Below are 24,248 nucleotides of genomic sequence, written 5' to 3' on the forward strand. Positions count from 1 at the left end.
AGATGGTGGTTTCTGCACACCAGGCACCAGCCTCGGGGCTATGAGCTGTACAAACACTACCCACTTGATCCTCATGACCATCTTCTGAGGAGGCTGTCAATGGTCTCACTTTAGATATGAGGAAATTCATGCAGACAGAGGCTGACTAAATTGCCATGGTCACACAGCTAGTAGGAACTGGAGCTGTAACTTGAACCCGGGTCTCTTGTTTCTGTGGCTCCTGGTAGCGCATGCTGGGCTTGAAGTGTGATCCGGAGTATGTTGGAAGCAACTCTCTCCCTATCCTGAAAGTCCTTATGATACCTGCGCAAAGTTGGCAGCCAGGAGCAGCGGCTTCCAGAAGTATGGCTGACCCTTGTTGGGATCTTGCTCCTGTGAGCCTTGTAATGTCTAAGGAGAAAGAGCAGCCAAATGTAGACCTGCAGGAGCTTTAAGATACAGCTCAGGCATCATCTCTGGGAAGTCTTTCCTGGAACTACAGCCTGGGCCCTGTACCTGATTCCCAGCCCCTGTGGCTCTTTCTGCATTTGCTGCCTCCTTTCACAATTCTGTCTCCTTATGTCTTCCACTCTACACCCAAGCCCCTTGAGGGAAGGGCCATGACTCAGTCATCCTGTATCCTAGCCCCCAGCCTGGGTCTGCATCCGGAAGGAGCTCACTAAGTGATTATTGAGCCAAACTGAACTGTAGCAGGAGTGAGCAAGCAAAGCTAAATCATGGGTGCAGAATGGGAGCACAGAGCTGCCAGAATCCAGAGACAGCTGTAACTGCCCCAGCACAGGGGGCTTCAGGCCACGGTGAGAGCCACTGAAGGCAAGAGCCAGGTGGTGGCTCAGTTCACATTGAGTCCTGCTGAAGAAATAGGCACACCGCGTGTGTTAAAATCAGCACCCCACGCATCTGTAGGAAGAGACTGAGGCACCCTGGAGGGCCCTCCCAATAATTAAAAGGCCCCCTGGGGCCTGTGGGAGCCCTAGCTGATGAAATCATGCAGGCCTCAGCCTTTAAAGTGTTTCCAGTAAAATGCTACCAGGAGTTTCCTCCCTTGAATCTGGATGAAAGGGCTGTCTGTGCTACAAAACGCACACCTGGCGTCGATATGCAGTCTCTTGCTGCCTGTTAACCAACCCACTAGCCAACAAGTGCTGCCCACTGCCAGGTGCAAGCACTTATAAAAACTAGTGCCTCCCTCCCAAGGGCTTATGACCTGGTTAAGTGGAAAGGACAAACAGACTGAAAGAAAAGGCAATCGCGGGATAGTATTCAGTTAATTCTTCTCTCTCTCTTGCTCCCTCTCTCTCTTGTTCCCTCTCTCTCTCTCTCTTCCTCCCTCCTTTCTATGACTTGTCCTCTCCACACAACTCCTTTTCCATTTTCCCTCCCCTGCCTCCCCACCTTCTTTCTTGACTTCCCATCTTGCTCCCTTTCTTCCTGCCTGCCCATCTGCTTTCCTTTCTCATCTCTGGTGCAAATTCTGCATACAGTCGCTCTCCTCATTTCATGACATGCTGTCTTCATCAGTTTCTGAGTTCTTTTGTTATTTGATAATATATTTTACATGCCGTCCTCATATAATCCCTTCCCCCAGAAAAGCCCCATTCAAAAGCACTTACTATACATCCTTAGACAGGCAATGATCTCTGAAATACATATAGGCTTGTTCTATATGTAAGTGTTTTTGTAAGTACACTTTTCTTTCATTAAATATACAGATCTTAATTGTACAGTTTGATGTGTTTTGACCAAGGTATATACTAGTATAACCACCACTCCAACCAAGGTACAGAACACTTTCATCTCTCCGGAAAGTCCCCCTGTGCCACCTTCCAGTCAACTCCCAGCCTCCAGAGGCACCCGCTGTTCAGATTTCTACATGCATTTTGCCTGATGCTGAACTGGAACCTTACAGCCTTTTACATCTCGCTTCTTTCACTTAAGATAATGTTTTTAAGTCATCCATGTAGCTCATTCTTTTTTGTTGCAGAGCAGTATTCCACTGTGTGAATGAACGTACTTTATCCATCAACAGTTGATGAAGTTGGGTTGGCGGTACTTTTTGGCTATCATGGGTAATGCTGCTCTGGATGTTTCTGCACAAGTCTTTATTGTGGACATGCATTTCCATTTCTTTTGGGTAAATGCCCAGGAATGGAATTGCTGATTCATTAGGAAGTCATATGTTTAACTTTATAAGAAACTGGAGAACTGCACTCCACAGTGTTCATGCTATTTCACATTGCCCCCAGTGCCATGCGAATGTTTCGTTCTTGGGGTCTAGAATATCTTACTGCAGTTTTAATTGGAAGTTCTCCGATGACTTTTGATATTGAGTATCTTTTCATATGCTTATTGGTTATTATTTCCTCTTTAAAGAAGAGTCTAGATCCTTTTCCCATTTAAAATTGCATTGCTTCTGTGTTTACTGTTGATTCTTAGAAGTTCTTTACATAATTTAGATTTATGTACAGTAAATATTTTCTCCCAGTCCATGTCTTGCCTTTACCTTTTCTTAACGGTGTCTTTTGATAAGCCAGACATTTTAAATTTTCACAAAGCCTATTGTATCGGGGGTTGTTTTTGTTTGTTTATTTACGGTTAGTACTTTTTTTTGGTACTAGTCAGGAAATCTTTGCCTACGTTCTCCTAAGCTCATGAATATATTTTTCTATATTTGTTTCTAGGAGATTTATAATTCAAACTTTTACGTTTAAGCCTATCACCCATGTATAACTATGTATAGTACAAATAAGGATTGAAGTTCATTTTTCTTTACATTTACTTATCCAGTTATTCCAGCACCATTTGTTGAAAACACTTTCCTTCCCTCATTGAATTTCCTTGAAGCTTGTGCTCATAACTTACATAACAAGTATTGTGTTACAATTTTCATTATATTTCTTAATTTTTCACTTAACACAATGTTTATATGATCTATCTGCAATGCTATATCCAGTCATTTGAATTCACTCATTCATTTTATCATTCCATAAATCTGCAGTGGTGAAGAAAACAGAACACGGCTTTATTCTCATGAAATTTATAATCTAGTGAGAGATATTGGCCAAAAAATTATATACACACACCCAGGTAATGATAAGAGCTATAAAGAGAAATAAAGCAAGACAAACAGGAAGAGATTTAATGGGAGGTGCTATTTAAATAGGGCAATGGGTCAGGAAACCTTGCTCCTGGTCCTGACATTGGAGCAGAGAGCCATGGGCTCATTCAGTCTTGAGTTGAGCAATTGCTTCCAGAAGAGTTAAAAGGGCAGAGAGCCCAAAGGATGGCAGATGAAGGGATGAAGGGCAAGAAATGAGATCAAGGACCACATCATGTACAACCCGAGAGGCCAAGGTAAGGACGCTGGATTTTGTTTTAAGAATGCTGGGAATCCACTAGAGAGTTTTGAGTGGGAGAGTGATATGATATCATTTGTGTACTGAAAGTATTTGGAAACAGAGAAGAAGGGGGTGAGGAGAATGGACATGGGAGGGCGAGTAAGGCAGGAATTGCCATGAGCAGGGTGATATGACGTGGCCTGGGCCAGGGTGAGAGTAGTGGATACATGCAGAAGTGGTCACATCCTGATAGACTTTGAAAGTAGAGCTGATGGATTAAATAGGAAGTGGAGGGGGAAGATGAGGACTCAAGGGTAACAATAATAAAATGTGGCACATTCAGGAAGGGACAGGTTTGAGGGAGGAATAACAAGTTTGATTTTACAGAGTTTGAGTTTGGGAGGCCTGCTGGTGATAGAAATGGAGATGTTTAAGAGGCGATTGTATATAGAAGCCTGGAATCCAGCGGGGAGGCTGTGATCAGAATCAGAAGTTTGGGAGTCATTAGTGTGCAGATAGTATTTGTGAAATCACAGAACTAAGACATCACTTACAAAGTAAGTGACCCTGGAGGAAGAGTCTGAGGATGCTGCACCGGGCAGGCTTCACTATTCTGAGGTTCAAAGCATGGGAGGAGGACCTAGCCAAGGAAGTTGAGGATGTAAAGGAAAAGCCAAGAGGCGGTGGGATTCCATGAGCCAGGTGGATGGAGGGTCTGCATAGAAGCGCCTGCCCCATCGTGCTGGAAGCTCTTACCAGATGGAGGTAAATCAGGGCAGAGAATTGCCCTTGAGATTTATCCCTGTGGGAACATTGCTGACCTTCAAGATGTCAGGCTTGAGGAAGTGGCAGGACAAGAGATTATTTGGAGTATGTACTGGAAAGAAAACAAATGATGAGGAAAGACTGACAGTAAATAGGTTGAGCATCTCTAGTCCAAAAATCTGAAATCTGAAATGATCCAAACTCTGAAACTTTTTGAGCACCAACATGATACCATAAGTGAAAAATTCTACGCCCGACCTCATGTGATGGGTCACAGCTGAAATGCAGGCACACGACACACCCAGTTTATTCCATGTCCCCAAGGGAAAAAAGATCTTCCAGGCCCCTTCAGCTGCCATCTGTCTTTTTGGCAGACACCCGGATTCCCCACACAAGCACACTCGCAAACAGTAATAAAATAGCACTGATCCAGGCCAAACACGCTGAATGCAGGTTCCCCTCAATGCTCCACAGGAGGCCAAGACCTCTGTGCATTACTTACTCTGTGTGTGTGTGTGTGTGTGTGTGTGTGTGTGTGTGTGTGTGTATTCTCTACTCTGTGGGATAAAGATACTGTTGAAAATGTCAAAAAGGCCTTCAGATAACCCTGTGGGTAACAGTGATAAGAAAAAGAGAAAGTATTTATGTTTATAGCACAGGAAGTCAAGCTGTTGGAGAAACTGGACAATGGTGCGTGAAACATCTTACAGAGAAGTACGGTGTTGGAACGACCACAATATGTGATCTGAAGAAATAGAAGGATAAAGCTAGTGCCATTCTATGCTAAAAGTGATAAGCAGAAGTTAATGAAAAGTAGAAAAACACCGGGTAAAGCTGAACATGAAGGTCTTGATCACATATTGAAAGAGTTGATCTGTCAGCATCCCAGTGAACACATGCCAGTTAATGGTATGCTGAGTATGAAACAAGCCAAGATCTATCACAATAAACTGAAAATTGAAGGGAAGTGTGAATATTCAACAGGCTGGCTACAGAAATTTAAGAAAAGATGTGGCATTATATGTTTAAAGATTTGTGGTGATAAAGCATCTGCTGATCACCAAGTAGTAGAGAAATTCATTGACAAATTTGCCAGAATCATCACTGATGAAAATCTGATGCCAGAAACAGTCTATAACACTGACGAAACATCCTTGTTGTGGTGTTACTGCCCCAGAAAGACATTGACTCCAGCTGATAAGATAGGAATGAATGATGCCAAGGATAGAATAACAGGTCTGGGATGTGCTAATGCAGCAGGCATGCATAAGTGTAAACTTGCTGTGATGGGCAGACTTGCATTCATGCCGTTTTCAAGAAGTGAATTTCTTACGAGTCCAGTTGTTATGCTAACAAAAATACATGGATCACCTGGGGCATAGTTTTTTATTCATTTCACAAACATTTTGTACCAGTGGCTTGTGCTCACTGCAGGGATGCTGGACTGGATGATTGACTGCAAGATTTTGTTTTTCCTTCAACAACTGTTCTGCTCATCCTCCAGCTGAAATTCTCAACAAAATCACACTTATGCTGTGTCATTTCCTCCAAATGTGACATCATTAATTCAGCCATGTGACCAGAGAATCCTTAGATCAATCAAAAGTGACTACAAAAACACTTTCTTGAACAGCATGCTAGCAGCAGTGAATGGAGGCATGGTTGTGGGGGGTTTTCAAGAGGAGTGTAACACGAAGAATGCCATATATGCCATTGCCAGTGTGTGAAACACAGTGACTAAGACACAGTCGTGCATGCCTGGCACAATCTCTGATCTGTAACTATGTTTCATGATAAGGGTGAACAAGGTGGTGTCTTTGAAAGATTCTGTATGTCAAGTGAGAAAAAAAGATGTCTGACTTCCTTACATATGGTAAAAATATTCCTTCAGAGTCCATTAGTAAGCTGGAAGAAGTGGATATAGAAGAAGATTTTAACATTGATAATGAGGCTCCAGTTATTCTTTCACTGACCAGTGATGAAGTAGTAAAAATGGTTCTGAATCAAGATGATTGTGGTAATAGGGACAGTGAGGACGATGTTAATGCTGCAGAAAAAGTGCCTAGAGACAACATGGTGAAGTGGTGTGAGGGGCTTATTGAAGGACTAGGGCAGTATGCATTCATAATAGAACGTGAAGTCATGTCCGTTTATAAAATCAAAAAGAGATTTCTAAGACAAAACCCACAGATAACGAGGCAGATGACTCTGGAGGAAACATTTAGAAAGGCCACCCAGCAGAATGCCTCCTCATCCCTAGAGAACACTTCCTGGTCCCTCAATGCCTCTAATGTTTCCCTCATCTAAAAAAAAAAAAAATACAGTTACAGTAAACTTGTAATCCAAGCAAGGCATCATGGGTGGAGACTGAAAAGCTGCCTGCTGTTGCTGTTATTTAACAGTTGTTCCAGGTGTCTGGCGATGCTACTGTGCTGCTTACACTTTACTCTCTCACTGTAATAATGGCATGTCAATAAGTGTAAGAGAATGATTGCTTATAGGCATTATATAAATTCAGAGTCAGGAATGATGGTGATGCCAAAACAGCTACAGACTGGCCACAGAGATGGCCGAGATAGTCACGCCTTTGCTTTCTGATGGGTCAATGTAGACACACTTTGTTTTATGCACAAAATTATTTAAAATTATGCATAAAATTACTTTCAGGCTATAGGTACAATAAATACGCAAAATATATATATGAATTTCATGTTTAAACTGGGATCCCATTCCCAATATATCATTCTAAACAAATATTACAAAATTCAAAGAAAATTCAAAACCTGAAACTCATCTGGTCCCAAGCATTTTGGATAAGGCTACTCGACCTGTATAAGTCTTCGAAGGAGTTTTGTGTCAAATCTACCCATTTTCCCCCTTAACACTGGTACTTTTTAGATCTTATTTAAGAAATTTATACTTGCCTCAAAGTGACACAAGTTTTGTCTTACATTTTCTTGCACTAGCTGTGAGAATGGTTTTCACAGCTAAACGTTTAATCCAGTTAATTTGTGTGTACGATATGAGGTAAGACACTTTTCCACTCATCTAGAAGATGTTTATACCTTCTGCTCTCTCCTCAAAACTTCCTCCCCCATTTCTTCCTCATACTGTGATTTCTACCTCACAGAGAAAAGGGAAGCAATATTGTGAGAATGTCCACAAACTGCAACCCTGCATCCGCTCGCCTACCTGCATCTGCGTCTATGTCCTTGAACTCTCTCCTATTCGTACAAGTGAGTTTTCCATGTTCCCACTGAGGGCAACCTCTCCAGCTGAGCCCTCAATCCCACCTTACTTGTCTACCCAGCGCTCCCCCTCTCCTCCATTATCATTACCCATTACTTCCCTCTGCTAAATTTAACTCATTACCACAAGAACATTATCAGTTCTTCTTTAAAATCAGCAACAATCCATGTTGAGCCTCCTTCTCCCTCCTGGTACCTCACTTCTCTTCTTTTTCTGCATCAAAAGTTCCCCAAGCGTTGTCTATAGTCACTGTATCCAACTTCTATCCTTTCATTCTCCCTTGAATCAGGGTTTTGCCCCAACCAAGTACACTTTGAAAGTAAAGCAGACAGAATTTGCTAATGTACATTGTTCCTTTTCAGTTCATCAATGATCTCCACATTCTTATATCCAATGGTCAATGTTCAGTCTTTATTTTCCTTAACCTGTCATTTAAAATGATTGTTCTCCCTCTCTTCCATGAAACACATTCATTCAATGTTTCACTCTCTCATTTTCCTCCCTGCTCTCTGGCCATGTTGGAGAGTTCAAGGCACAATCCTTAGTTGCCTTTTCTGTCTGTATTCACTCCCTTTGGAAGGCCAGCCAGTCTCATGGGTCTAACACCATTTATTCACTCATGATTTTCTGGTATGCATCTCTAGCTGGTGCCTCTCTCCTGAATTCTAGGCTCATATATTACACTGCATTTTCACCTCATTTTGATGTTCAACAGATACCTCAAACTTAACATGTCCACGAGAAAACTTCCAATCTTTCCTTTCAAACCGGCTCTGCACAGTCTTCCCCCTAAAAGACAAGTGCATTCTTTCTGTTGTTCAGAATAAAAATCTTGGATCCTTTCTTAACTCTTTTGTTGTTGTTGTTCTCTCAAGCTTCGCATCCTATCCATCAGGAAATTCTGTAGGCTCTACTGTCAAAATGTGTCCAGAATCGAACTACTTTTCAGTACCACCCAAGTCACAGCCATCATAATCTGTTGCCTGGATTTGCTGAAACTCTCTCTAGCAGTTTATAGGTCTTATAGCATGTTCTTTAATAAAGTTTAAAATATATTTTGCATAAAGTTTTTGTTTTACCTTCTTCTAGATTAATTCCTGGATATTTTATCATCTTGTTGCTATTGTAAATGTGTCTTGTTTCCCAGTAAATATTTTAGGTGATTATTTCTGATAAAGTGTATGTGTAAATTGACCTTGTATTCAGTTACCTTGTTGAACTCTCTAAATATGCTGATAGTTTGTTTTTATTGAGCCTGGTAGATTTTCTATAAAGATCATCTGGAAATAGTGATAGTTTTATCTCTTCCATTTTAATCCTCACATTTCTTTTTGGTTTTATCCTATTACATTTTCTAGTAGCAGCATTTGTTTTACATTCAAATGTAAAGCAGACAAGAAAACAAGAATTTCAGGTAAAATTAATTCTAATAATACATTTCATTTCATTTAATCCAATATATCCAAAACAATATGATTTTTCTAAGTTATTTACTCACCCTTTCTTTCTATATCTCATTGCTTCCTCATAGATTTATTTCTTTACTTTGCTGCAGTTCTTGTTTACAGAATACTTTCATTGTATGTTACAAATTATGAAGACTTGTGTAATTGAGAATATCTATTTCATCCTTATAGTAAAATTGTTTAGCTGCATATAAAATACTAAATTTGAAGTTCTTTGCCTTCATGTTTAGAATCTTTATTTGCTTCTTTCTCAAATCTATCTGACTATATGTAACTATTTTTTCTTGTTCATTTTTGATCTGATCTTTTATTTTTAATTAAATTATTCATAGTTATTTTCTACTTCATTTCAGATAATCCCAGGATCTGAAGCTTTTGGAGTCTAAATCTATTTTGGACTGTTCCCTCTGACTCTTATTCAGGGAAGCCTGCTTCCTCATGATTTTTGTATGTCTATATATTTTTAAATTTTGAGCTGTTATTTGGCTGAATTTAATCTGTAGGAGACCTGAAGGACCTGACTCTAGGAAGGCTTCCACCAAAGAGGATCTGTATTTGATTCTACTGGATGTCTTAGACTGGAATATTTTTAATTTAATTTTAGATTAATGTTTCTCTGACCATTCAGGAAGTATAAATTTAACACCAGATGGAAGAGGAAAGGCCCATGGTCGCAAATTCTCCGGGGATTATGACTTGGTTTTATCCCTTCTGGCTTCATGCTGGAGACAAATATGTTTCCTAAATGACTCTTTTGTCTCAGGCAAGTGGATTCTTTTATTTTTTTTAAAGCCAACAATTCACTAAGAACATGGACACTTTGAGAGATGGCTTCATAAGAAGAGGTGCAGTGGGCAGCTCCTACAACAGTTCCAAGTTCCCAGGCCTAGTTTCTATTCCCTCTTTAACAAGCTATTCAAACTCAAAGTTCTAAGATCTTGAATAACCATTTGCTCCAGGACATTCCTTCATTCACTCATCCATTCATTCAACATATATGTACTCAGCACTTACTCTGTCCCAGGCTTTGCTCCAGGGGCTGTGCTTTATCAGGAAATAAAATAATCAGAAATCCCTGCCTCACAGAGATTACATTCTAATGAGGGCAGCCTTCATTTCCAGCTTCATTGACTATACTTGTTTCAACTCTCTATTTGTTGAGGGAGACAGAAAGTACAGGCTAGACTGACTTACTTATGGATTCAGTATTGTATTTTAAAACATTTAAAAATATATCAAGCATCTAGATGCTTTCTGCGGGGAGTTTTTCAGCATATCTGGTCTGAAATACTTTCAGAAACTGCCAAATTCTTTTTCCTCAAACCCAATAACTTCAGTTGGTTCTTCTCAAATTATTATTCTGCCTTCACGGTTTGAATATCCTTTCTTGGCTTCTTGAAGCTATGTAAAAGCTTATTTAATTGTTTTATCTTTTTGGTCAATTAATTCTTATTTGCCTGGTATAATTTGTTCAGTGTGTCGTGTTTCTTTATGGTATTTGTGCTCTTCAAATGTGTCATTATCTTTTCCTCTGAGCTCATATTTCCTTGGTTCTGTCAAAGCTGGTAATTGCCCTCCTACCATAAATGATTAGAAAATTGGGAAACAAAATCTATTAAACAACTGTTTTCAGATATTGAACCACAGGCATCACAAGGCTATGACTCCAGTGAGAACAAAGACAAATGAAGTGAGCCCTGCAATTGTACCAGCTTACTACCTGGCAGCAGTTTCTGGACTACAGGGCAGGGAGGAAACCCCAGTAAATCCCAGCAGTCTTACCTAGTGAGGAGAGAGAGATCAGAGCCTGAGAAAGCAGAAGCACCTAGAATTGGCTAGGTGGATACCTGGAGCAGAGGCAGGTACGTGGGGCTTAAGAGAACAGAGGAGTCCCCTGGGGTCTTTGGCCAAATTGTGATCTGAGCATGCATGGAAGGAAAATCCATAACACCAGGGAAAGAATCACTGAGAAGCAATAGGTTGAAAAATTCCTGGAGTTCTTACAGGACTGGGGAGAGTTTGCAATCCCACCAATTATGAGAGACCTCATAATACAGAAGGCATTTAATAGAGAGAGTTCTTAGAAGGGCCACACCTTAGTAGTGAGACTATTAGCCTTAGAGTAAGGGCTGCTCTGGATCTACCCTTATAAGCCTAAAAAGCAAGCCTCAAAGGGATCAATCTGATCGGCAAGTAATGTAACTGCAGGAAGAACACAGTCCAACACTCTTTAAAGGAATACAACAAAATCCAGCATTTACCGACCTAAAATTCTTGCTGCTCAACATTTAAAATTTGTTTATAATTTGTATTAACTAATCTTTTCTGGAGTCATGTGGTCTTGACTTAGGTCTTATTTAAATCTATTTACTAAGCCTGAATGTCATCAATATATAAGAAATTCAGAGAGATTAAGTGCTCAAATATGCAAAGTACTTGTATTCTTTTAGTATCATATATCCCAAGAGCTATGAACAACACTCAGACCAGTGTTTCCCCATGTTTTTAAATTATTGCTCCCCTAAGGAGTATTTTAAACAATTTTTTAATAATTACTCCATTGCATAAGATTTTAATATGGCAGATATAATGTATACACTTTTATGTATTAGCTTATGTAAATGTATATCTATGCTTTAGACATTAAAAGAGTAAGATTTTTCCATCCCCTTGGGAACAATATTATTCCCATTGAAAATACATGCTCTAGACCCTCTGCAGTCAGTTATTTCAAACATTAAAAATGTCAGTCCTTTATGCTTATCTGCCTGCGTGTCCTATCTTCTAGCAACAAAAAATTAGAAGTCAAAATTTTCAAAATGCATTTCCAGTGGCATCCAAAACATGAGATATTTGACAAAAGAGGTCAAAAACCTGTACACTGAAAACTATGAAAAGTCACTGAAGAAATTAAATACCTAATTTAAATGGAGAGCTACACCGTGTTCATGCATTGGAAGACTTTAATGTTCTGATATCAATTTCCCCCAAAATTGACCTACAGATTGAATATAATTTCTATCAAAATTTCAAATTTTGTAAGATATAAATTAACAAACTGCTTCTAAAATTTATATGAAAGGTAAAAAATCTAGCTTGGATAGTCAAAGTGATTTTGAAAAAGAACAAAGTTGGGAGACTTACACTGCCTGATTTTAAGACTTAATACAAAGCTACAATAATCAAGACAATTTGGTCATTGTGTAAGGATAAACATATGGACTAGTGGAACAAAATAGAAAGTCTAGAAATAGACCATATGAAAAATTGCCAAGGTATTTCAATAGGGAAACAACAGGATTTTTTTTTCAACAAATGGTGCTGTAATAACTAGCTATTCATATACAAAAATATGAGCTTCGACACTCATCTCACACCATATAAAAATATTAATTCAAAATAGGTCAAATACCTAAATGTAAAATCTAAAACTATAAACTTTCTAGAAAAAAAATATAGGGGAAAATCTTTGTAACCTGAAGTTAGGCAGATATTTCTTAGATATGGCCCAAAAAAGTGTAAACATAAAAGAAAAAACAGAAATTGAACTTCATCAAAATAAAAAACTTGAAAACGTTGAAAGATATTGTTAAGAAAATAAAAATGCATGCCACAGACTGGGAGAAAATATTTGAATAAATATACATTATGAGGTATTTATGTTTAGAATATAGAAATAATTCTTGGAACTCAGAATAAGAAGACAAACAACCCAATTAAAAATATTTTAAAAAAATTTGAACAGGAATTTTACCAAATAAAATATGTGATGGCAAAAAAACACACAAAAAGATCCACAATATCATTAGTTATTAAAAAGAATGCAAGTTGAAACCATATGTTACTAATACATACTACCAAAATGTCTAAAGTTAAAAAATAAAATAAAACTGACCATACCAAGTGTTGACTAGGATATGGAGCAACTGGAACTCTTAAACATTGCTGTTGGGACTGCAAAGTGGTACAGTCACTTTAGAAAAACAGTTTAGCACTTTCTAATACAATTAAACCTACATTTTCCATATGACCCAGCAATCCTACTTCTAGGCATTTACCTAAGAAAAAGAAAATATTGTACATGAGTGTGTATAGCAGCTTTATTTGTAATAGCCAAAAACTATAAGCAGCTCCAGTGACCATCAACTGGTGAATGACTAAGCAATTTTTGGGATATTCGTGGAATATAACACCCCTCAGCAATATGAAGGAACAAACGACTGATACATTCAATGCAATGATAAATCTCAAGTGCATCATACTTAGTGAAAGAAGCTAGACTACTTCTTTCACTACCATATGATTCTATTTATGTAAAATTGTAGTAAAGGCAAAACGATGGTGATAGAGAACAGATCTATCTTTCTGGGGAAAGGTACTAGGGTGGGGTATTGGTAGGGGAATTCTGTAAAGGGTCATTAGTGAACTTTCTGAACTGAAAAAATTGTTGTGTGTTGATTGTGATGGTAGTTATACTAATACACCCACTTGTCAAAACTCAACTGAACACTGAAAATAAGTAGATTTTATATACATTATAGCTCAATAAATCTGACCCTTTTTTTTTGAGACGGAGTTTCGCTCTTGTGGCCAAGGTTGGAGTGCAATGGCACGATCTCAGCTCACCACAAATTCTGCCTCCCAGGTTCAAGCGATTCTCCTGCCTCAGCCTCCTGAGTAGCTGGGATTACAGGCACCTGCCACCACACCCAGCTAATTTTTTGTATTTTTAGTAGAGATGAGGTTTCACTATGCTGGCCAGGCTGGTCTTGAACTCCTGACCTCAGGCGATCCACCTGCCTCAGCCTCCCAAAGTGCTGGGATTACAGGCATGAGCCACTGTGCCCAGCCCCTGATTTTTTTAAAAAAAAACCCATACCCCTAAGTAAATACTTCTAATTCTAAATACATTCTGGATTTCAGAATGAGTAAAAGGGATGTGGACTTGGAAGGATCTTCTGGCTTTACACTCTGGGTTCAGCAGCTCCTCCCCACTTATTTGCTACAGGTAAACATGCTGCTAGGTGGATCTGTCTTCCAAGATCTGCTACACGGAATGCAACTGATAACACAGGAGAGGCATTCAGGATGAAGAAAAAAAGAATTCTCAGGATCCTCCTGATCCTGTCACTGTTGTTACTCTTTCACTCCTTACTCAGCCAGTCTCTGGGCCTTCCCTAATTTTCGCCTCTTGCCTTTGGCTGGCTCTAAGCTGCAGCTGCTGCTGTTTTCCTTACCATCCATTTCCCCGTAAAACATGAGTAGTAATATGGGTGAGGGGGAGGGCCGGAGGTGGAGAGATATAACTAGAAAGTTTTCTCAAAATCCATTCCTCAATACCAGGCTCTCTCTCACTCTATGTTTTCCACTGCACCTGGAACCACTTTATTTCACCTTCCCAAAGGCTTCTCACGATTTTTGCACTAGATTCTGGGAACCATCAATATCTTCTGGCTTCTTGGGTAGAGATCCCGGGAAAGAGCCAACAGCTGGTGCTTGTCCATAATCATTATATTTACTGAATTCCAAACTAACTTTTGTCTTGAATCTTTTCCCTTGAATAAAAGTTGGAATTGGGTTATAAATAAATGCAAGAGTCAACAGCAGCTCTACCGAAGCCAAGGTGGGGCTGGGTCCCATAGTGCTACCCTACCTGGTCGGGAAAGGAAGATTCCAGGATCAGAGATTACTGAAATCAAAGAGGCAGAGACAGAGATGTTGTAATGTGCTTAGGGCAGCAAGAGCAGACCAGTCTGGAGGAAGAAGAATAAAGATAAGGTTGGAAAGCTGGGGGTGGGGTGTCAGTTCATGGGACTTTATATGACAATGGAGGAAGTTTGTTTTCTGCAGGCAGTAAGGAGCCATGGATAATTCGGATGATCCAGCAGCATTACCATCTGGTATGTTGTTTCAGGCTTAAAAGCCAAAGCTTCCCAATGGAAAGGCAAAGAAGCTGCTAGGGATAGGGGAGCCAGAGCACTGGGCTTTTGTCAAGAATTCTTGGCTGGTGTAATAGAAGGTAGGAAATGCTGGAAGCACAGAGCAAGAGCAGAACTTTCTAGTCCAGCCTCTGAATTTTATAGCTGAGGAAACGAGGCCAAGGACAATCAGGCTGGCCAAGTGTCAAGGTGAGTTAGTGGCACACCTGGTTGTGCAGTTGGAAGTAGCCAGTGATTTTTGAAAATTCCTATTCATGGAGGAAGGCATATAAAATGGTCAGATCATGGAAAATGACATTCCAGTTGGGTCTTTCCAACCCACAGTACAAGAACAGCTTCTCGGACAAAGTGTATTTGCCCATGGTCTTTCCAATAAATTCTCAAATAGACATCAAGATTGAGCAGTCAACTTGGTCACTTCCTCAAGCAGGCTGCTTTTGGACTCAACGGAAAGTGCACAACCAGCCACCTAAGCACTTGAGCCCAAACCCTGGCTCAACATCTGGTCCCTGTTTCTCAATGTCAGGTTGAGTGGATTGTGCAAAGCACACATGCCTCCTACCAATTTAGCAATTGATAAATTGCTCTGGGGAGGCACTTTCAAGGAGTCCTCTTGCTCTTTGCCTTTATTCTCTGGCTATTCGGGGTTTTTTAGGTCACGAAGAGGGAATGGGACAGAGAAAAAACTTAAAAAATTATTTCTCAATCTCAAACTGGGAGTCAAGTAACTTAACCAACTAATTGTTCTGAAAGATTTCCTTTGCTCTTTCTCCTTCAACACAACAACCTCTTGTCAGAAATCATTCATTGTGGCCTGCAGAAATTACACACCAAATTCTAAGGTTGGCCACTAGTATCAAACAATAGATCATTAGTGGACTTCTATGAATTAAACATTTATAAAATAGTCCAAGAACACCATCTGGGGTGCTGCAGGTCTGCTGGGGAAACAGGTAGGGAGATGGAAGGGTCTGTGTCTTGATTCTGAGCTGGACATTTGATTGATGACTATATCGGACAGTTGACGTCTCATCTTCACTAGCAAATGTCTTCCTATGATCTACTCAATGACCTAAGATCCATGTAAAAAAAAAAAAAAGATAACCAAAACCTCTCCTGAGCTCAAAACTTTCATGTTATTTTTTTTCAAATGTTTTGACTGATTGGAAGAATTAAAATGAAATTTACTTCAAAAACAGCAAACATGAGTGGTGTTGTGTGCACATGACCTGGATTTATTAGGTTAAAAAAAAAAAGCCCAAATAAACCATCTTAAAATATGCTAATACATGTCCACACCACCCACAACACACTTTTCCCCAATGTTAAATATGAAAATACAGTGCAAATCACCCTGGAAATGTGTGGTGGAAAAAGAAGGTATGCTGTGGCTGAGATAATCAACACACACTGATTACTATTTTTCTAAGTGCTTATGAGCCTTTTGCATTTCTTCTATATAATTCAGTATCAGAGTTAATGACGTATCATAGTTTTCTCTGATTCAGAAGCACCTCAATTCCTGAAAGTTTTTGCTCCCTTCAAGACAACTTATCTGCAGCAAAATTACCAATAAATCTCTCAGCGTGAGAAATAACAGGGCTGAATGACTTTGTGATGAATAAAGAGGGTGGTTGGCTCCTCTCCATTCATCTTGATAATCTTCATTGCTATGTAAACAGTAAGATACATTATCATGATTCATGTTCAAGTCAGTTCTCAGCTCAACACTGATTCCAGAGAAATGCTACCTAGTAAACTATTTTATTATGATTGCAAAGCAACAGTAAGAAAATGGCAAAAAAAAAAAAAAAAATGACAGCCTGAACTTGTAAGTGAATGTGTGTGTGAGAAAGAGAAATACTAAGAAAGAGTAATTAATCTCTGTGAGATTAGACACATTTAGCAGCATGTCTAATGAATGAATACTCTTCTAAACATGGTTAAACTATTCACTTTTAATTATTCTCATCAGAATCCATGTTAACCCAAGTTAGGAGATACCAGGAATAAGCAGTAAATTCCACAATAAGGGTTTCAAGTCATTCCTGTTTTAACATCCCCAAACTTAGAAGTATGAAATCAATATTATTATTATAGGGGTGCTAAAAGACTGGGGTTGGGTAGATATTCTAAAAATGTCTGAGAACTGATGGGATCATATTTCCAAACAAGTCCAGACTTCTGTCATCTGTGCCCACTTGGAAGAAAATTCTCAAAGTAAGAAAATGATTCTCAGGCAGGCACCTGGAAGAATCTGTGATTGCCAAAACATTTCCAGGGAACCATTTTCTCTCTCAGGATACATGGCCCTGATCCATTTGCATAATGTCCTAATGCTAGAAAACCAACAAGAGTAGACAAGATCTGCCTGTCTGTTTCAAGCCAAGAGGAAGCCAGACACTCCTCCAAAGCTCTCTTTCCCCTTAGGATTGCATCAATTCCCACTGTATGGGATTATTTTTAAACATTGGTTTAAAATATTCCATAGCCCAGCTGTTCAATATCATAACATAAGGTCAACTTTATATAGTTGTACTTCCTTGAAGAGCTAAAGTAAGGTGACCCAAAAGGCCAATTTTCCCCACCAATAAAAGTACTCATTCTTGGAAAGCTGCCATTATGTTATGACACTTACATTTCCTTGTTTTACTGATGTAAAATTTGAACTTTGAAATACATTTGTGGATTTAATGTTTGTAGTTCTCAGGCTTGGATCACAAGATCTCAGTGTGTCTCAATTATGTTTGCTAACAATGAACTGAGCCTAGATAAGTCAAATCCAGTGATACTTCCCAACTGCATAGAGCCCAATTTAGCCAACCAAAGTTATTTCGAATTGTCAGAATTAGCATCTCACCTGTGAAATAGTCAAAAGAGGAGCTACTTTGGGAGGCTGAGGCAGGTGGATCACTTGAGGTCAGGAGTTCAAGACCAGCCTGGCCAACATGGTGAAACACCATCTCTACTAAAAATACAAAAATTAGCCGGGCATGGTGGCCTGCACCTGTAATCCCAGCTACTCAGGAGACTGAGGCGGGAGAATCAATTGAACCCTGGAGGTGGAGTTGCAGCGAGTCTACATGGCACCACTGCACTCCAGCCTAGGTGACAGAGCAAGACTCGGTCTCAAAAAGCAAAAAAAAAAAAAAAAAAAAAAAAAAAAAAGAAGAAGAAGAAGAAGAAAAGGAAGAGGAGCTACTGCAACATAGGATGGTGAGGAAGGGAGGGACTTAGCACAGACTGAGGAGCAAGAGCAACTAGCAAGGTTCAAATCCAAGCATGCCACCTGTTGGTTTAGCTGAGGGGCTGTGCCTCAGTCTTCTCTTTCAAATGAGGAAGGAAATTCCTTCACAGTTCTGTTTTGAAGACTAGATGAGATCATACATGTGAAGCTCTTAGAAAAGGTTTTAGGCTGTGGTGAGTGTGCATGGTGTTTGGCATTAGCATCATCACGAATCAGCAGAGCTTTTTTGTTTGTTGATCCTCACAAAATTCCTGTAAAGAGAGACTCATTTTACAGATGAGGAAACTGGGACTCAGAGTGGTTAAATAACGTGCTCAAGGTGATACGGTGAGAAAGAAACATCCAGGAATACTTGCTTGTTTTCTCTTTCGTGCTATTGCTCTCTAGATACTGCTTTTTACTTCTTTTTTGAGCTAACCAAAATTTTTATTTCAAGTACTTTGAATGATCCCTTTTTCTCTTTTTCCTTTTATCACATCTTCCCTTTCCCCCTTTTCCTTTCTTCCTACAAGTATATTTTTAGCATCCCCCATGGACAAAATGCCCTTTTAATCCTCACAAAATAGATATGCATTGTTATCAAAGCAAGGAAGGCCTCCGGTGCCCTTGTCTCCCAGAAGGGAAGAAGGCTCCGTGTCCTTCCCGCTTCTTTGATGTGGCCTAAGATCTCTCAACTTCACTTATCCTTGAGGTTCATTCAGTAGCCCCTAGCAAGGAGCTGTTCCTGCCCAACCAGAGATCTGAAAGTCAAGCTCAAGTGCCCACAAATGGCTCCAAAATAAAGTCTCCCCTAAGACCCTCATCTAAAAGTAGGTTGTTCCCTCCCTAAAGAGTGCCTCATTTTAATGGTACACAAGATCCTCACTCAGAAGCACTTTATGTTCCAGACTTTCCCAGACAGTGCTGACTTCAATATCATTTTCAAGAAAGATAATTCCTTAAATGTAAGTCTGTAAGAAAAACTCCTGTTTCCTTCCTTATACTCACACTTAACACAGAACGCTTCTGTAACCAAATGTGTGTGGGGTTTTCCCACACCAACTAGTTCCCCAATTCTCTTCAGACACCAACTGGGTGTTCAATAATTCGATTCAATTCTGACACCATCTACCTGGGATTAGCACATGGGCATTTTGTCCCACAGGTTAAGTGTTCAGTTCCTCCTGACTCCTCACCCCACTTCAGATGCCAATCACAAGCGATGGTCTCTAGGTTACCCACAACTCCTGTCTGACTTGGTTACAAATAGGAGGTTCCCATAACCTCCGCCTCAGTTTTGACCATTTACTAGAACAGTTTGCAGAAGTCAGGGAAATACTCACTTATATTCACCTACCAGTTTATTATAAAGAATATTACAAAGGATACACATACACAGCCAGATAAAGAGATGCAGAGGGCAAGGTCTGAAAGGGTCCCAAGCACAGGCACTTCTGTCTCCGTGGAGTTGAGATGCACCACCCCCAGCACATAGATGCATTCATCAATCTGGAAGCTCTCAACCCTCTACTTTAGGGATTTTTATAGACATAGAAAAATCTATGATGTAGATCTTTCATGACATAGGCATGATCAATTTTTGACTAAATCTCCAGCCCCACTCCTCTACCCAGAGGATGGAGAGTGAGGCTGAATGTTCCAAGCTTCTCATCATGGCTTGTTCTTTCTGGTGACAGACTCCACATAGGAGTCCACCAAGAGTCACCTTGTTAGAATGAAATGTGCTCCTGCCACCCAGGAAAGTCCAAGGGATTTAAGAGCTCTGTGCTGGGAACTGGGTCAGAGACCAAATATTAGGACAAAATATTCTCCTAGCACCCCTATCACTCAGGAAATTACAAGGGTTTTAGTGGCTCTGTGTCAGGAATCAGGAGCAGGGACCAATACCTATATATTTCTTATTATGCCACAAAGCCCAAATGTAATTTTTTGAATGTGCGTAATGGCTGCATTTTCTGTAGGAAAAGAAAAAAGAACAAGACAAGTATTCCCCCACCAGAAAATAGAATAACTTCCTGGCGTCATCAACATGCCACCTCCAGGGTCAGGTCAGCATTGGCCCAGAAATACAACCGTTTTATATTTTCAGAAGCTTGACTTCAGTCTGGCCAAAATGACTTAAGCTCACCTGGTTTTACTATGCATGCGAATGCATGTGTACACAACATGTGATCACGCGCGTCGTCCTTCCAGCAGCAGTGAGCTGCAGAGACCGGTCTTCTAAAACAAAAGGCGTGGGCAGCAGGGCTGTGGAAACGGGCTGCCTAGAAGTGCTGTGCTCACACGAGGGACTTTGAATCCCAGATGATAGCTTTCCAAGCTAATGTGATTAATGTGCCCTTGTAGGTGACGTTTCCTGCTATTTCATGTTCTCCAGTAAAAGCTGACCACTCCCTGCCTTACGGCCTCCAGCAGGGTGGGGGAGCTGAAACAGGAACTCCTGCATCTCAGCTGCTGTGTAGAGGAGTGGTCGGTTCCTCAAAAAGGAATGCCACCCTCAGGGGATTTCGAGCTGTTGGTCATCCTGGTTTTCCATCATCACTCTCCCTCCCTGCCCACCACCCCAGCCTGTGGACATCCAGCAGGAAGTAGTGGCCACGAGGCAAGCAGCTGTGGCTGGAGATCAGCCAGAAAGATGTGGGCAGAGGCGGCTCAGAACAGTCTCAGAAAAATGGAGACAGAGTTGTAGAGGACTAAATTCTAAAACTAAAGAGATGAAGGGAACTTAAAGATGGCCTATTCTAACTTTTCCTGCTTCCCTGGAAAAGAACTGAGTCCTGGCATCCAACTGACTAGTGGCAGAGCAGGCTGGACTTGCTACAGACTGTCCAGTATAGGACTAAATAATTTTTTAAAATGTAATGGGTGTCAAAGAGGAAATGAATGAAAATGCTTTTGCCAAATGGGGAGAGGAATAATGAGTGGCTTTTTAAAATAAATCTCCAAAAGATCTAGCACTAGATAGGTGGAGCTTCATCTGCCACTCTAACCAGTTAGGGTAAAAGGGTCAGCACCCAGGCTCCATCCGGAAACCTTCCGGCAAACCCAAATCGTCTAAGACACTGACTCTCAAACCTTCCACACAGTGCCATCACCTTGGAGATTTTAAAGAATTCAGGTACCTGGTCCCACCTCAGAGACTTTGATTTGATAGGGTTGGGTGGGCCTGGGTATGGGGATTTCTCAGAGTTCCCCAGGTGATTCTGATATGCAGCCAAGTTTGAGAACCGTTGTTAAAACATGAGCATTTCTCCACTTTTCTCCTCCCGGAGCTTATCCTCCAACCCCCTTTATGACATTTCTTACCACCTGGCTCCTGGGGCTCCCTGGTGCATTCACAGATGTGGCCCACATCACTGTGGCTCACTTTTCTGAGCCTGATCCCTGAGTAGATTGATGGATCTGTCTCAGGAAGAGTGATCCTTGGAGAGACACATAATGACTCCCTGCAAATTATTCTCCTATTTGAAACACAGCTCAAGCCAACTATTATTGCCCTACAGGGGAGAATAAAAAGAAAGGCATGCTCACTTAGCATGTGAAATTGTCCTCTATCCTTTGACCTCCTCAGCCTGGCTGTGATGTTATAAGTTGGTAGAATACCACCGCATTCCCCTTAGCCACAGAAAATAAAGGAAGGAGCTTCATCAAGAATAGCTTCAAGTGAGGGAGGGCATGACCAGGTTTGCTTTCAGGAAAATGGCTGCAGTGCGTTGGTATGGAAGATGGATGCCACTCAGGAGACTAGAGTTAGGAAGCCCACTTTGGAGGCTAGTGGCACAGAAGGTGAGAGAAGATGAAGCCTGAGCTAAGGCCACCCATGGGGGACTGACGTGAAACACTTGCCTGTAATAAATCCTGTGCATTGGTAATAGATTTGGGGGAGGGAATGGATTTGTTGATGTAAGAATTTAGGGAAATTTGAGTGTCTACATAAAATGACTGAGAATATCATGATCCAGGAAAGGTTAAGAACCACTCATCTAAGAAAACCGACACAGAAAAGAACCACTAACTGGCAGAGAGAATAGCCTTAGATTCTGTGTGATGTTCTGCACCTTCTTTTTAAATCCCCCAGCTAGTGATCTGGAACTTTATGTATAACTCTAGCACCTGCCAACAAACTCTAAGGTTAGCCTATGCAAGGAAATGAGGAGAAAGAGTGAAATAACTGTGTTTAATGTTTTCTGGTTTGACGCTCCACATGGGGCTTGTGACCTTAGCTAAATTAAAGACTTGGATGACTATGAAGGGGACAAACATGAAGTTGGCCCTGACCCCTGCTTATAGTTCCTTAAAGTCTTTACAGTAACGATTTTATTAAATAGATAGCTTTGCAAAGCCTGTACAATTATTGTTGTCATAATCATTAATGTAAATTTATCAAATGGCAGAAACTACTGCAGCTTGCTTGGTTACTTAAAAGGCATAGGAAATTTGTGGGAAATGCCAAAATCCTGAAATGGTTTTTCATTACAACTCAAGAGAACAATGAGGATATTGTTGTCAGATATCTCAATGAGGCAAATATATAGAAAGAAGAATTCCTCTTCTTTTAAAAATAACACTTTTTCTGATTGTAAAAATAACCCGTAGCCATTGTAAAAGCTGTAAAAATGTAAAAACAGCAAAAACAAGTAAATAAATGCCAACCATATTCCAACAGCCATACATAATTATTATAAACATTTTGATGTGTTTTTCATCTTTCTTATAAAAATACTTTTTTGTATAATTGCAGTAATATTATATTGTATATAACATTTTTGTTCCCTAAGATTTTTTTTCACTTAGTATTATAATTAAGATCTTTCCTACCATTATTAAATATTTTTCAAAAACATGATTATAATAGCCATTTTTCCTTCTTTATCAGTGCTCCTTCAGTAGGTATATTGTGATGAGTATAAAATATGTTTCTTACGTTCTCAGGATATAGCATTAGTTTTATGTTTAAATGCAATCATAGGAACTGGGCCTTTCTATTGCCTTCTTGTCTCTTTCATGTAGATCTTTCAGCAGAAGCTCTCTTAAATGACCTTCGCTTAGCTGACTCCCCAGATTAATTGAATGACCTTCTATTTACTCTATTTGTTCATGACCATGCTGAATCCCTATAGTCCAGTAGTCTACTGTGACACACTGATATACTTTTGCTCCTCCTGTTTGATGTATATGCTTACCAAGAGTTGATTGGGTTTGTTCCCAACCTGTTTCTGCCACCTGTGTATATTATAATGATTACACAATTTAATTATATGCTTCACCAACCCATAAAATCTCAGGGTGGAAAGAGTGTAATTTCCATGAACATAAAGTAGAATCCTTCAGAAAGTCTATAAAGAAAAGTCACTTAAGATATTTTTATTTAAAAGTAATTGTTCACAAAAATCAATCATTTCTATACACTAGCAATTATAATTTGAAACTGAATGTTAAAAAACAGCCCTTATGATTGTTCACAGGATCTATATGCTGAAAACTATGAAACACAGATGACAGAAATCAAAGATCTAGATAAAAGCAGAGATACACAATGTTCATTGATTGGAAAACTCAACCTAATAAGGATGAAAATTTTCCCCAAATACATCTATAAATTTACTGCAATTCCAATAAAAAGTTCAGCCATATATGTACACAAGATGATTCTAAATTTCAGGTGAAAAGGAAAATGAATTAGGATAGGTAAAATAATTTTTTTAAAAAAAGAATAAAGTTGGATTAATAGCACTACTAAAGTAATTAAGACAGTATAACAGAACTTTTGATTTCAAAATGACAGAGGAAAAGCAAGCTGGTTTCACTCTCTCCTCAAAAAACAAAAACAAATACACAGTACTGAGATAATCACCAGCAATATCCCAGAACTCAAATATCAGAATGAGACAGTTCCCAGGGCAACAGAGCAGTGAAATCACTTGGAGCAGATAGTAAAAGGACTTCCATATCCATGACACCCCTCCCTCCAAGTCTGCCTGGCACAGCACCAAGCATGAGAAAAATTTTTCCCTGACTCACAGTTTCTACAATGGAAAAAGTGAGACCGAGGTGGACAACCAGCTTCTTTATCAACTTGGGCTCCCTAGGACAACAGTCTCTGTCTTAACCCATGGGGAAGCATCAGGAGTGCCTGAAAGGAGAAATAACCCTGATTACAGCCAGTGACAAAGGTGCGGGTATTACCATTCCGAGGCCTGGAAGCTCTGCTATGTAACTAGGCCGAAGGAGATGCCAAATTAGA

At 39.9% G+C, this 24,248-nt stretch overlaps 2 long non-coding RNA genes across 2 annotated transcripts in view; one reads left to right on the forward strand and one right to left on the reverse strand.

The window, feature by feature from the left end:
• The window catches only part of LOC144340760 (uncharacterized), a 32,986-nt gene extending 11,242 nt beyond the window's left edge, over window positions 1-21,744 (reverse strand). Inside the window, exon 1 of the long non-coding RNA XR_013417078.1 lies at window positions 21,311-21,744. This is a non-coding gene — a long non-coding RNA (uncharacterized LOC144340760). The remainder of the gene's footprint in view (window positions 1-21,310) is intronic.
• Window positions 3,200-13,364, forward strand: LOC144340759 (uncharacterized). The gene is made up of 3 exons (XR_013417077.1): window positions 3,200-3,354; window positions 8,711-8,766; window positions 9,172-13,364. It is a non-coding gene; the product is annotated as an uncharacterized LOC144340759 (long non-coding RNA).
• Window positions 21,745-24,248: the final 2,504 nt, after the last annotated feature.

This window comes from Macaca mulatta, chromosome 4, assembly GCF_049350105.2.
Source record: "Macaca mulatta isolate MMU2019108-1 chromosome 4, T2T-MMU8v2.0, whole genome shotgun sequence".
Classification (NCBI taxonomy): Eukaryota; Metazoa; Chordata; class Mammalia; order Primates; family Cercopithecidae; genus Macaca; species Macaca mulatta.